At 38.9% G+C, this 12,834-nt stretch overlaps 1 protein-coding gene and 1 pseudogene across 2 annotated transcripts in view; one reads left to right on the top strand and one right to left on the bottom strand.

The window, feature by feature from the left end:
- The window catches only part of KMT2C (lysine methyltransferase 2C), a 302,059-nt gene that overhangs the window by 230,828 nt on the left and 58,397 nt on the right, over positions 1 to 12,834 (bottom strand).
- On the top strand, positions 2,268 to 8,064 carry LOC117072654 (annotated as a pseudogene). The gene is made up of 3 exons (XR_004432894.1): positions 2,268 to 2,403; positions 5,833 to 6,008; positions 6,573 to 8,064. The product of XR_004432894.1 is annotated as a septin-7-like (transcript).

Here is a 12,834-nt window from a genome sequence, read left to right as displayed (position 1 = left end):
CCTGACCAACATGGAGAAACCCCGTCACTACTAAAAAAATACAAAAAAAAAAAAAAAAAAATAGCTGGGCATGGTGGCACATGCCTGTAATCCCACCTACTAGAGAGGCTGAGGCAGGAGAATTGCTTGAACCTGGGAGGCGGAGGTTGCAGTAAGCTGAGATTGCACCATTGTACTCCAGGCCTGGGCAACAAAGGTGAAACTCCATCTCAAAAAACAAAAAATTGAAGTAATCAAAGTCTAAATCGTTTTATAATTAAATTACTAAAAACTATCAAAAGGTCGGTCTTCCCAAAAATGAAAAAAAAAGGATATATCTGACTTAGAATTCCAACAAACATTGTCAAAACTAATGAAAATTAAAAACTGAGAACAATCCTATTGAATATAATCAGAATGCCAGGATGATTCAATATTAGAAATTTGTTAATGTTATATAACAAGTCAAACAGTCAAAATAGCATCACTTCAAACTTCACAGGGGGAGAGGGGAAAGAAGGCAGAACTAAATAAAAATACTACAAAACCTGAAAGATGAACAAGGGTGATTAAGGAGAGAACACTCTAAGGTGAATCTTATTGTTCATGGACAAAAAGAAAGAATATCTTTAGAATTTATTAAGTAGTTGTTTTTAGGCTGGGCACAGTGGCTCACACCTGTAATCCCAGCACTTTGGGAAGCCCAAGCAGGCGGATCACGAGGTCAGAAGATCGACACCATCCTGGCTAACAAAGTGAAACCCCATCTCTACTAAAAAAATACAAAAACATTAGCCAGGCACGGGGGCGGGCAATTGTAATCCCAGAAGTGGCTGAGGCAGGAGAATGGTGTGAACCCGGGAGGCGGAGCTTGCAGTGAACCAAGATCACATCACTGCACTCCAGTCGGGGCGACAGAGAGAGACTCCGTTTCAAAAAAAAAAAAAAGAATGTATTAAGTAGTTGTTTTTCAATTTGATAGAAAACATTAAAGTAGAAAGAAGGGATGAGAAAATGTGATCAATCCAACAGCAGGCAGAAAAGGAGTGAAAACAAATGGTACACAGAAAATACATAAAAATACATAAAAAGGTAAATAGAAATATGAATTTTCACAGTAAACATAAATGGCTTAAACTGTCATAATGATAAAAACTTAATTCACTTGGATAACATGAGAACTTCAGATTATATAAAGCAAACATTTGCAGAACAAAGAGAAATTGATAACTAATCATTAGAGAGACATTAACATCCCACTCTCAGAAACTGATAGATGAAACATTATAGTTTGAAGCATTTTAAACAAGTATTTGGACAACATATTGAACAAGCATCACTAGATTACTCTATCAATCTTCCTTTATGTCTGACTGTGTTCAAACACAGTGGATACAGAAATAAATAAAACAAAATCCCTCCCTTCACAAAACTACATTCTAGTGAGAACAGACAACAGTAAACAAGTATTACACATATAACACCCAAGAAAAGAAAGCAAAGAAAAAGGGACTAGCTATTTTAAATAACAGATTTATAAAATAAATGTTTTAAAATACAATTTTATTTAAGGAGCCACTTCAGCACAGAACTGAAGATGAAGCAAACCATACAGATATCTGGGAGAACAGCATTGCAGTAGAAGGAACAGCAAATGCAAAATCCTTGAGATGAGAGCAAGTGAAGGGGTTAGAGGGACAAGAAGGATATCTGGTGCCTGGAGCAGAGTCAGCGGTAGGGGGTAAGAAGGCATGAGGTCTAAGAATTTTTTTTTTAAATAGGATCACTTTTTGTTTAGAAACCTGTAGACCAATACAAGAATTAGAGACAGAGAGACTAGAAATCCTTGAAAGAATCCTAACATGGCTGCTTCAACGATGAGAAATGAGAAATTAATTCACATGCTATTATGGAGGTAGAGTTTACTTTTCATCTTTCCTTTGTGATTTTCCATAAACATAAACACCCATTTTTAAAGAAATTGAAAATCATATGGTTTAGCTGACTTTTTAACTTAATCTCTCAGACCAATGTTTTGCTCTATTTTGAGTTTTTTTCTCCACTATCTTGACCATCACTGTCTATGCTATTGTTTGTTTGTTTTTTTGGTTTTTTTTTTTTGGCACAACTGGCTTTATTTCAAGCTTGTTCTGTCTAGTTTATAACCTCTATCAACATATTATCTGCATTGCTCTACTTACTCCTTAAAAAAGAATTTTGATTTTAATTTTTGCTTTTAAAATTTTTCTTCTGATTTCTTCTATTCTTGGTTTTGGCACTACGAAGACATGCTTTTTACGTTGATCAATTCATCGGAATTCCTTTCCTTCTGGGCAATGAACCAACTTACTGACATCATGTCATTTTCAAATTTCTTTTATTTCATTGGTGTCCTTCTTATTGCTGCTCATTGGCTTCTGGCATGTGAGTTTTCTGACTAATCAAACACTACATTCTGAATGCAAAGATAATGGTCATACTCTTCAAAACCCTATCAGTTGCCAACTTCCATATGTAAACAGCAAAATAGATACATGTTTTATATTTCCATATTGAGTCAGTTATTTCCAGTTTCAGTATTTAATGAAAGTTTGACATCTAATTACAAATGACAACATGAAGATTCTTTATTTTAATCCTTCTTTAGGTTTTCTTCCTTCCCCTCTTTTTCCTCTCTTAACCCTTTCATTTCAGTGTTCTTCACTTCACTTTATTACTAAGAAAGGTGAAGTAAAAGAGTACAACTAACTTTATTTGAGAAAAATTTCTACCAAAACGTAATGTTCCATATTAATCTCAGAATTCGAAACCAACTTGAATACCTAAAGTAATATAGGAGACTTCTAATAAAGCCACATAGGAGTAAGACAAGTCAAAATTACCCTCCAGCCCAAACAACTAGAAAACCAGACAAATATAAAAAAACAACCATTATCAGACACTGGACAACAGGTAGGGCAAAGGGAACAAAGGGAAAGAAACACAGTGATCCCTACCACGGCACAGGCTTTCTGCCTGGAGTTAATTTAGAAACTACCACACAGAGAGATGAAACCAAAATGAGAACTGAAATGAGAAGACAGAAATCATAGGTTCAGGTGGCTCAAGAAGACTACAATTTGTGGGGCAGAGTACCCAAGAGAAGAGAGGTATTCAGAGAAAGAGCTCCAGAAATCCGCACAGGGATAGCCTTGAGTTTCAAATGAATACCAGTCTGCACACATGTGATGTGAAATCCCAGAAGACTGAACAAGAACAACTTCCAGGGAGAGAACAATTACAGAAGAACAATTCCCAGAGCTCACAGAAAGCTGCGAATCAACTGTATTGTCACTAGCCAACTGTGTTGTCTCTAACCAGAGTGGCGAGACCTCAATGACTATGTAACACATTCAGCAGAGACCAGAGTGAGACACATCTTTAGGAGCAGAGCTAAATGAGCCATAGAACAAATGCTATTCTAGACCATCCCTAAAAGAGCTGACAAATAAGTCTCAACTTATCCTGAGAGTGACTCTGTATGAAAAAATAAATAAGTCTCAACTGAACAATAATGATTCACAACTTAACTACTGGCCATAATCCAATAATCCAGCTATTATAAGCATGCCTCATATGCACAAGAATGTATAGAAAACATGAATATGAGGAGAAAAATAGAAGATATTAAAAATAACATGGAACTCAAAGGTAACATCAAAAAGATAACATCAAATGGAAAGTTCACATTGAAAAGTTAACATGTGATTAGAAATGACAAAAGAAGATCACTATCCCTAAAGACATAACACACACAAAAGAAATCTATTCAAAATTAAGAACAGTATGAAAAATGACAACACAGCTACAGTGCCCTGTGGAGTAACAGCATCCTACCTAATATGTGTGAGGTTGGGGTTAAAGGGATGGGGACAAAAAAACTGTTTAATGAAATAATTAGCTGTAAATTTTAAAAGCTGTATGATTATAAACCCACAGATCCAAGCACAACAAAATCCGAGACAGACACACATGCGCGCGCACACACGCGCGTGCACACACACACACAAACACACACACATGTACCAGTAAGGTACTTTATAGTCAAATTGCTGAAAAAGATTAATAAACAGAAAATATTAAAAGCAGCCACTTTCAAAGAAAATACACATTGCTTAAAGAGGGACTAAAGTAAGAATGACTGCAGGTTTCTCACCTGAAACTATGTAAGCTAGAAGACAGTAAAAAACATTTAAAGTACTAACGGGAAAATTAAAGGAAAAACCCCTATAAACACTGAACAAAACATGCAGCAATAAAAAGGATCCTTCAAAAACAACAGGAGACTGGGTGCAGTGGCTCATGCGGGTAATCCCAGCACTTTGGGAAGCCGAGGCAGGCAGATCACCTGAGGTCAAGAGTTCGAGACCAGCCTGGCCAAGATGGTGAAACCCTGTCTCTACTAAAAATACAAAAATCAGCCAGGAATGGTAGCAGGCGCCTGTAATCCCAGTTACTCGGGAGGCTGAGGCAGGAGAATTGCTCAAACCAGGGAGGTGGAGGTTGCAGTGAGCAGAGATCGCACCACTGCATTCCAGCCTGGGCAGCAGAGCGAGACTCTGCCTCAAACAAACAAACAAACAAAAAATAGTTAACTAAAAACTTCTTCCTTTATTTTCTTCTTTCTTTTCTTCTTTTGAGATGTAGTCTCGCTATGTTGCTCCGGCAGGTCTTGAATTCCTGGTCTCAAGCGATCCTCCCACCTTGGCTTCCCATAGGGCTGGGATTACAGGCATAAGCCTCCTGGCCTAGTGTTTTGTTTTGAAGTGTGCTTTGTCTATATCAACATAGCCACTCCAGCTTAATTTTGATTAGTGTTTGCATGTTTCATCTTTCTCTTTAAATATGTCATTTTATTTCAATTGTCTTTCATGTAGACAGCATATAATTAGGTCTAAAATAGATTCTATTAGCTGGGCATGGTGGCACGTGCCTGTACTACTGGCTACACAGGAGGATGAGGTGGAAGGAACACTTGACAAAAACAACCCAACTTAAAAATGAGCAAAGAACTTTCATAGACATTTTCCAAAGAAGTTATACAAATGACCAAAAGCACATGAAAAGATGCTCACAACGACTATCAGAAAACTGAAAAATCAAAACTAAGATATACCACCTCACACCCATTAGGATGGCTACTATCGAAAATAACAAACGTTGGCAAGGATGTGGAGACACTGAAATACTAGTGCACAAGTGTAAGGAACATAAAATGACATGGACCCTGGAAAACAGTATGGCAGTTTCTCAAAAAGTTAAAAACATAATTACCATATGATTCACAAATTCCACTTCTGGGTATATACCAAAAAGAATCAGAAGCAGAGTCTCAAAGAGATATTTATACACCCATGTTCACAGCAACATTATTCACAACAAATAAAACATAATTAACAGTTAAGTAAAATATGATACCGGCATACCACACTGGTGGTATGTCTACGGTGGAATACTATGCAGCCTTAAAAAGAAAGGAATTTCTGACATATGCGATACTACAACATAAATGAACCTTGACAAACTCCTAAATGACTTAAACCAGTCACACACACACACACAAAATAGTGGATTCCACTTACATAAGGTACTAAGAGTAGTTAAAATCTGAGACAGAAAGTAGAAAGGTGGTTGCCAGAGGCTGAGAGAAGGGAGAAACTGGGAGTTACTGTTTAATGGCTATAAAGTGTAAGTTTTACAAGATTAAAAAAAAGCTATGAAAATGGATAGTGGTGATGGTCACATACATTATAAATGTATCTAACATCACTAAAATGTACACTTAAAAATAGTTAAGGGGTTGGGTGGCCACAGACGGCCGGACGGGATGTAACCGGCCTCTGAGCTACAGCCCTCCACCGCCGCCCATAAGCTACCAGGAGGAGCTTTACGACTTCCCGGCCTGCGGGGCCGGGCGCACCAAGGACCAGACGCGGTGCGAGCAGGCGCTGCGCGCCAACCGGCTGGCGTCTGGCAGGCAAGATCTCAAGGTTGCGCAGAAGCTCCTCAAAGGCCAGCGCCAGCTGCAGCCACGGCCGAGCACTCGCCTCACCTGAGCCTGGGCTCTCACTCTAGGGGAATCCACAGGTCTTTCTTGAAGAAATCTGTAGTCAGAACTCTGTGCTGCATTTTTATCTAGGGAAGGAACAGGAAGAGAACAGTGTGGTCTCCTAGAAATCTAGCATTGGAGAAACAAGGAAAATTCTTCCAAGGATGGTCTCCCACTGAGAGCTGAGGAAGCTTTTCTACTCAGCAGATGCAGTGTGTTTTGATGTTGACAGCACGGTCATCAGAGAAGGATTCTATGTACAAAGCAGCTGCCAACTATTCCATGTTTCCCAGCTGGAGGAGCCCTGCCCTGCACCTTCGCAGCAGCCCTGAAGCAGACACCCCAGGGAGCACCTACCTGGGGCACCCCCAGCTGGCACAACATACAAAGTGAGACAGGGTCTCGCCTTATTTCGCAGGCTGGTCTGGAACTCCTGAGCTCAAACCATCTACCCGCCTCGGCCTCCCAAAGTGCTGGGATTACAGATGTGAGCCACCTTACCCAGAGAGGTGAACCTGGATTAGGAAAGTTGAACATTAATCAACTCTTTACTCCTCACAGATTTGTATTCTCCAGAGTATCCAGGTCCTTCTCATATAATTAAAAAGAATGTACAGGTGGACAATCCAAAGTTTTAATCAAAGAATGTGGCGTTCAGTTGCTGCTCACAATAGCTGATACCCCAGGATTTGGAGATGCACTGGATAATAGTAATTGCTAGCAGCTTGTTATTGATTACATTGATAGTAAATGCAGAATCGCGAATGAACAGACATCAGATGCCTGACAGCAGGGTGCAATGTTGTTAATAGCTCCTTCAGGACATGGCCTTAAACCATTGGATATTGAGCTTATGAAGCATATGCATGAAAAAGTGATTATCATCTCACTTATTGCCAAAGCAGACACACTCACACCAGAGGAATGCCAACAGTTTAAAAAACAGATAATGAACGAAAACCAAGAACATAAAATATATGCATTTCCAGAAACAGATGATGAAGAAGAAAATAAACTTGTTAAAAAGGTAAAGGACCGTTTGCCTCTTGCTGTGGTAGGAATACTATCATTGAAGTTAATGGCAAAAGGGTCAGAGGAAGGTAGTATCCTTGGGGTGTTGCTGAAGTTGAAAATGGTGAACATTGTGATTTTACAATTCTAAGAAATATGTTGATAAGAACACACATGCAGAACTTGAAAGATGTTACTAATAATGTCCACTACAAGAGGTACAGAAGCAGAAAACTGGCAGCTGTAACTTATAATGGAGTTAATAACAACAAGAATAAAGGGCAGCTGACTAAGAGCTCTCTGGCACAAATGGAAGAAAGAAGGTCTAAAATGAAGAAAATAGAGATGGAGCTAAAATGAAGAAGATAGAGATGGAGATGGAGCAGGTGTTTGAGATGAAGGTCAAATAAAAAATTCAAAAACTAAAGGACTCTGAAGCTGAGCTCCAGCGGCGCCATGAGCAAATGAAAAAGAATTTGGAAGCACAGCACAAAGAATTAGAGGGAAAGCGCCGTCAGTGTGAGGATGAGAAAGCAAACTGGGAAGCTCAACAACGTATTTCAGAACTACAGAACTCTTTGAGAACCTTGGAAAAGAACAATAAGAAAGAGAAGATCTTTTAAACTACTGACCACCAGTTACATATTAGTTGCCAATATGCCAGCTTGGACATCAGTGTTTGTTGGATCCGTTTGACCAATATGCACCAGTTTTATCCATAATGATGGATTTAACAGCATGACAAAAATTATTTTTTTGTTGTTCTTGATGGAGATTAAGATGCCTTGAATTGTCTAGGGTGTTGTGTACTTAGAAAGTAACAGCTCTAAGTACCTTTCCTACATTTTCTTTTTCTTTTTTTATTAAACGGATATCTTCAGTTTAATGCAGGAGAACATTTTACTGTTGTACAATAATATTCTGGTGGTTTGATTGTTTACAGGATATTCCAAAATAAAAGGACTCTAGAAGGTTAAAAAATAATAATTAAGGGCCAGGACAGTGGCTCACACCTGTAATCCTAACACTTTGGGAGGCCAAGGCAGGCAGATCACTTGAGGTCAGGAATTCGAGACCAGCCTGGCCAACATGGCAAAATCCTGTCTCTACTAAAAATACAAAAGTTGGCCAGGCATGGTGGCACGTGCCTGTAATCCCAGTTACTCAGGAGGCTGAGGCAGGAGAATCACTTAAACCCGGGAAGCAGAGACTGCAATGAACCAAGATCACAACACTGCACTCCAGCCTGAGCAACAGAGTGAGGCCCTATCTCAAAAACAAAAAAAAACAGTTAGGATGGCAAATTATATTTTGTGTATATTCTACCCCAACTTTTTAAAAAGTCAAATCAAAATCTGATTGTTTGTAAAGATCAATAAAATTGACAAGCTTCTAGCAAAACTAACACATAAAAAATGACTACTATGGTTTGAATATCATTTGTCCTCACCAAATCTCATGTTGAAGCTTGGTCCCCAATGTAGCAGTGTTGAGAGGTGGTACCTTTAAGAGGTGATTAGGTTGTTAAGAGGGATTAATGTTGTTCTCAAAGCAGTTCTCATTCTTGGAGGAGTGAACCCACAAGAGTGGGTTGTTATAAAGATGCCTCTCATGTTTGGCCTCTCTTTGCAAACATTTGCTTCCCCTTGCACTTCTCTGCCACATTATGACATAGCACAAAGCCCTCACCGCATGTGGTAACCCATCTTAGATTTCTCAGCCTCCAGAAACATAAGCCAAATAAATCTTTTTCCTTTATAAATTACCAACTCTCGGGTATTTTGTTATAGCAATAGAAAATGAATTAAAACAGGAATAAAAGAGGGAATTTCACTATAGACCCCACAGACATTAAAATGACAATAAGGCGGGGCACAGTGGCTCACACCTGTAATCCCAGCAGGCAGATCACGAGCTCAGGAGATCGAGACCATCCTGGCTCACACAGTGAAACCCCGTCTCTACTAAAAATACAAAAAAAGTAGCCGGGTGTGGTGGCGGGCACCTGTAGTCCCAGCTACTCAGGAGGCTGAGGCAGGAGAATGGCATGAACCCTGGAGGCAGAGCTTGCAGTGAGCCGAGATCGCACCCCTGCACTCCAGCCTGGGCGACAGAGCAAGACTCCATGTCAAAAAAAAAAACAAACAAAAAAAGACAATAAAAGAGTAGTATGAACAACTCCACATACATAAGTTTGATATCTTTAAATGAAATGAACCAATTCATAGGAAATGACAAACTACCAAAACTCACCCAAGATGAAATATGTAACCTGAACAGTTCTGTAACTATTAACGAAACTGAATTTATAGTATGAAATCTTCTGAAATAACAATCTCCAGGCCCAGGCCCAGATGATTTCACTGACTAATTTCTTTTTTTTTTTTTTTTTTTTGAGACGGAGTCTTGCTCTGTCGCCCAGGCTGGAGTGCAGTGGCCAGATCTCAGCTCACTGCAAGCTCCGCCTCCCGGATTCACTCCATTCTCCTGCCTCAGCCTCCTGAGTAGCTGGGACTATAGGCGCCCGCCACCACGCCCGGCTAGTTTTTTGTACTTTTTAGTAGAGACGGGGTTTCACCGTGTTAGCCAGGATGGTCTCGATCTCCTGACCTCATGATCCGCCCGTCTCGGCCTCCCAAAGTGCTGGGATTACAGGCTTCAGCCACCGCGCCCGGCCTCACTGACTAATTTCTAACCAACATTTTAAGATGAGGTAACACCAACTCTACAGAATCCCTTCCAGGAAACAGAGGAGGGAACAACATTTCTCCACTCATTTAATTAGGTCAGCATTATCCTAAAACCAAAATCAGGCGAAGACAGTACAAAGAAGCAAAACTAAAGACCAATTTCCAAAGTGAACATAAACATAAAAATCATCAAGAATATATTAGTAAATCAAACTTAGGAACATAAAAAGAGTAATAGACCACACCATGTGGGGTTTATCCCAGGAATGCTACACTTGTTCAATATTCAAAAAATCAATCAATGTAATCTACCATGTCAGAAGTCTAAATCACTGGTCAGCAAACTACAGTCCAGAGGCCTAATCCAGTTCTGTACTTGGTCTTTGTAATACTTTTATTGGAACAAAGCCATGTATATTTGTTTACATACTGTCTACATCTGCTTTCATGCTACAATAGCAGATATGAGCAGTTACAACAGACAGCATATTGCCAGCAAAGCCTAAAATATTTACTATGGGACCCCTTTACGGAAAAAAATGTGGGAGGTCGCCACCATCAGACCTGCCTTACAAGAAATGCTAAAGGAAGTTCTTCAAATGGAAACAAAAGAACTTTAAGAACATAAAAACATATTAAAGAATAAAACTAAAAAGATAACAATATATTCAAATTCAGAATACTCCAATACTGTAACGGTGGTCCCTAAATCACATTAAGTCTAGTATAAAAGTAAAGAGACAAAAGTATTAAATATTAACTATACACACAACAATTTGGTAATGGATATGTGATATATAAAAGATATACATTATGAAATCAATAATATAAAATATGAAACGAGACATTAAATGTAAAGTTGTGGTATACTGTTGAGGTTGTCAGCTTAAAATAGACTATTAACACTGTAAGATGTTTTATGTATGCTCCATGGTAACCACAAAGAAAAGGCCTGTAGTAGATACATAAAACAGGAAAGAACCAAAGCGTATCACTATCAAAAAAATCATCAAATCACAAAGGAAGACAGCGAGAGAGGAAGACTGGAACAAAGAAACTACAAGAGTCAGAAAAATTGACAAAATGGCAGTAGTAATTACTTACCTATGAATAATTATTTTAAATGGAAATAAATTAAAGACTCCAGAAGACACAGATTGGCTGAGTGAATTTTTATTTTATTTTTTCATTTCTTTTTTTTTTTTTTTTTGAGATGGAGTCTCGCTCTGTCGCCCAGGCTGGAGTGCAGTGGCAAGATCTCAGCTCACTGCAAGCTCGGCCTCCCAGGTTCAAGCAATTCTCCCGCCTCAGCCACCTGAGTAGCTGGGATTATAGGCACATGCCACCACACCTGGCTATTTTTGTAGTTTTAGTAGAGACAGAGTTTCACCATATTGGCCATACTGGTCTCGAACTCCTGACCTCAGGTGACCAACCCACCTTGGCCTCCCTAAGTGCTGGTATTACAGGTGTGAGCCTCTGTGCCCAGCCGAGTGGATTTTTAAAAACAAGATCCAACAATATGCTGCCTACAAGATACATAAAACATAGAAAATCAAAAGCATATCACTACCAAAAAATCATCAAATCACAAAGGAAGACAGCAAGAGAGGAAGACTGGAACAAAGAAACTACAAGAGTCAGAAAAATTGACAAAATGGCAGTAGTAACTCCTTACCTATCAGTAATTATTTTAAATGAAAAGAATTAAGTTCTCCAGTAAGACTCAGATTGAATGGAATTTTTTTTTTTTTTTTTGAGACGGAGTCTCACTCTGTCTCCCAGACTGGAGTGCGATGGCGCGATCTCAGCTCACCGCAACCTCTGCTTCCTGGGTTCAAGCGATTCTCCTGCCTCAGCCTCCTGAGTAGCTGGGATTACAGGTACCCACCACCACCCCCCGCTAATTTTTGTATTTTTAGTAGAGACGGGGTTTCACCATGTTGGTCAGGCTGGTCTCAAACTCCTGACCTCAGGTGATCTACCCGCCTCGGCCTCCCAAAGTGCTGGGATTAAAATACAAGCATGAGCCACTGTGCCCGGCCAAGTGGATTTTTAAAAACAAGATACAACTATATGATTCCTACAACAGACTCTCTTTAGCTTTAAAGGACTGAAGCAGAAAGTGAAGAGATGGAAAAAGATATTCCACACAAATGTTAACCAAAGAGAGAAGAGGATCCTTATATAAGATAAAATAGACTTTGAGTCAAAAAGTGTTACAAGAGATCAGAGGTCAATTCATCAAGAGAATGTAACATTTATAGATACATATACATGCCCCAATTTGGAGCACCTAAATATATAAAGCACTATCAACAGAACTAAAGGGGGAAATAGCAATACAGTAATAGTGAAGAACTTAAAATACTCCACTTGCAACAACGGATAAATAATCCAGACAAAAATTAGTAAGGAAGCACAGACTTGAACATTACAGACTAAATGGACCTAAGAGACACATACAGAACATTCTAGCCAACAGCAGCTGAATATACATTCTTCTTAAGCAGACACAGAATATTCTCCAGGACAGATCATATGTTAGGCCACAAAACAAGTTTTAACAAATTCAAGAAGAATGAAATCATTTCAAGTATCTTTCTAACAACAATGGTATAAAACTAGAAATCAACGACACAGAAAGAAAGCTAGAAAATCCTCAAAGAAATCTAAAGGGAAAATCTGTTAATATGGTTGTCATATTTACAAATCAAGGAAAAATGATCATCTCAACAAATGCTAGTCTCAAACTCAAGCGAGTTTGAAAAACCTCAGATATAAATGAAGTAACACTTCTGTGTCCATGAGTTCCACATCTGTAAATCCAAATGACTATGGATCAAAAATATATATTTGTTGTTTTATTACTGCCTCTTTAACTGTATACTCCATGAAGACTAGAAATTTGTTCTATTCACTGCTGCACCCCCAACACCTAACAGCACCAGGTGAAACGTAAGCACTCAATATATGTTTTGTTGAATGAGTAGATGGTTCTACAACTCAGGACAAAAATATGGATTCAGTAACAAATACTGAGATAACAGCCTAACAATTCTGAAA

The sequence above is a fragment of the Trachypithecus francoisi genome, unplaced genomic scaffold, assembly GCF_009764315.1.
Source record: "Trachypithecus francoisi isolate TF-2019V2 unplaced genomic scaffold, Tfra_2.0 Lachesis_group4, whole genome shotgun sequence".
Classification (NCBI taxonomy): domain Eukaryota; kingdom Metazoa; phylum Chordata; class Mammalia; order Primates; family Cercopithecidae; genus Trachypithecus; species Trachypithecus francoisi.
Note: the sequence above shows the minus strand (reverse complement) of the source record. Positions and strands in the feature narration are given on the sequence as shown.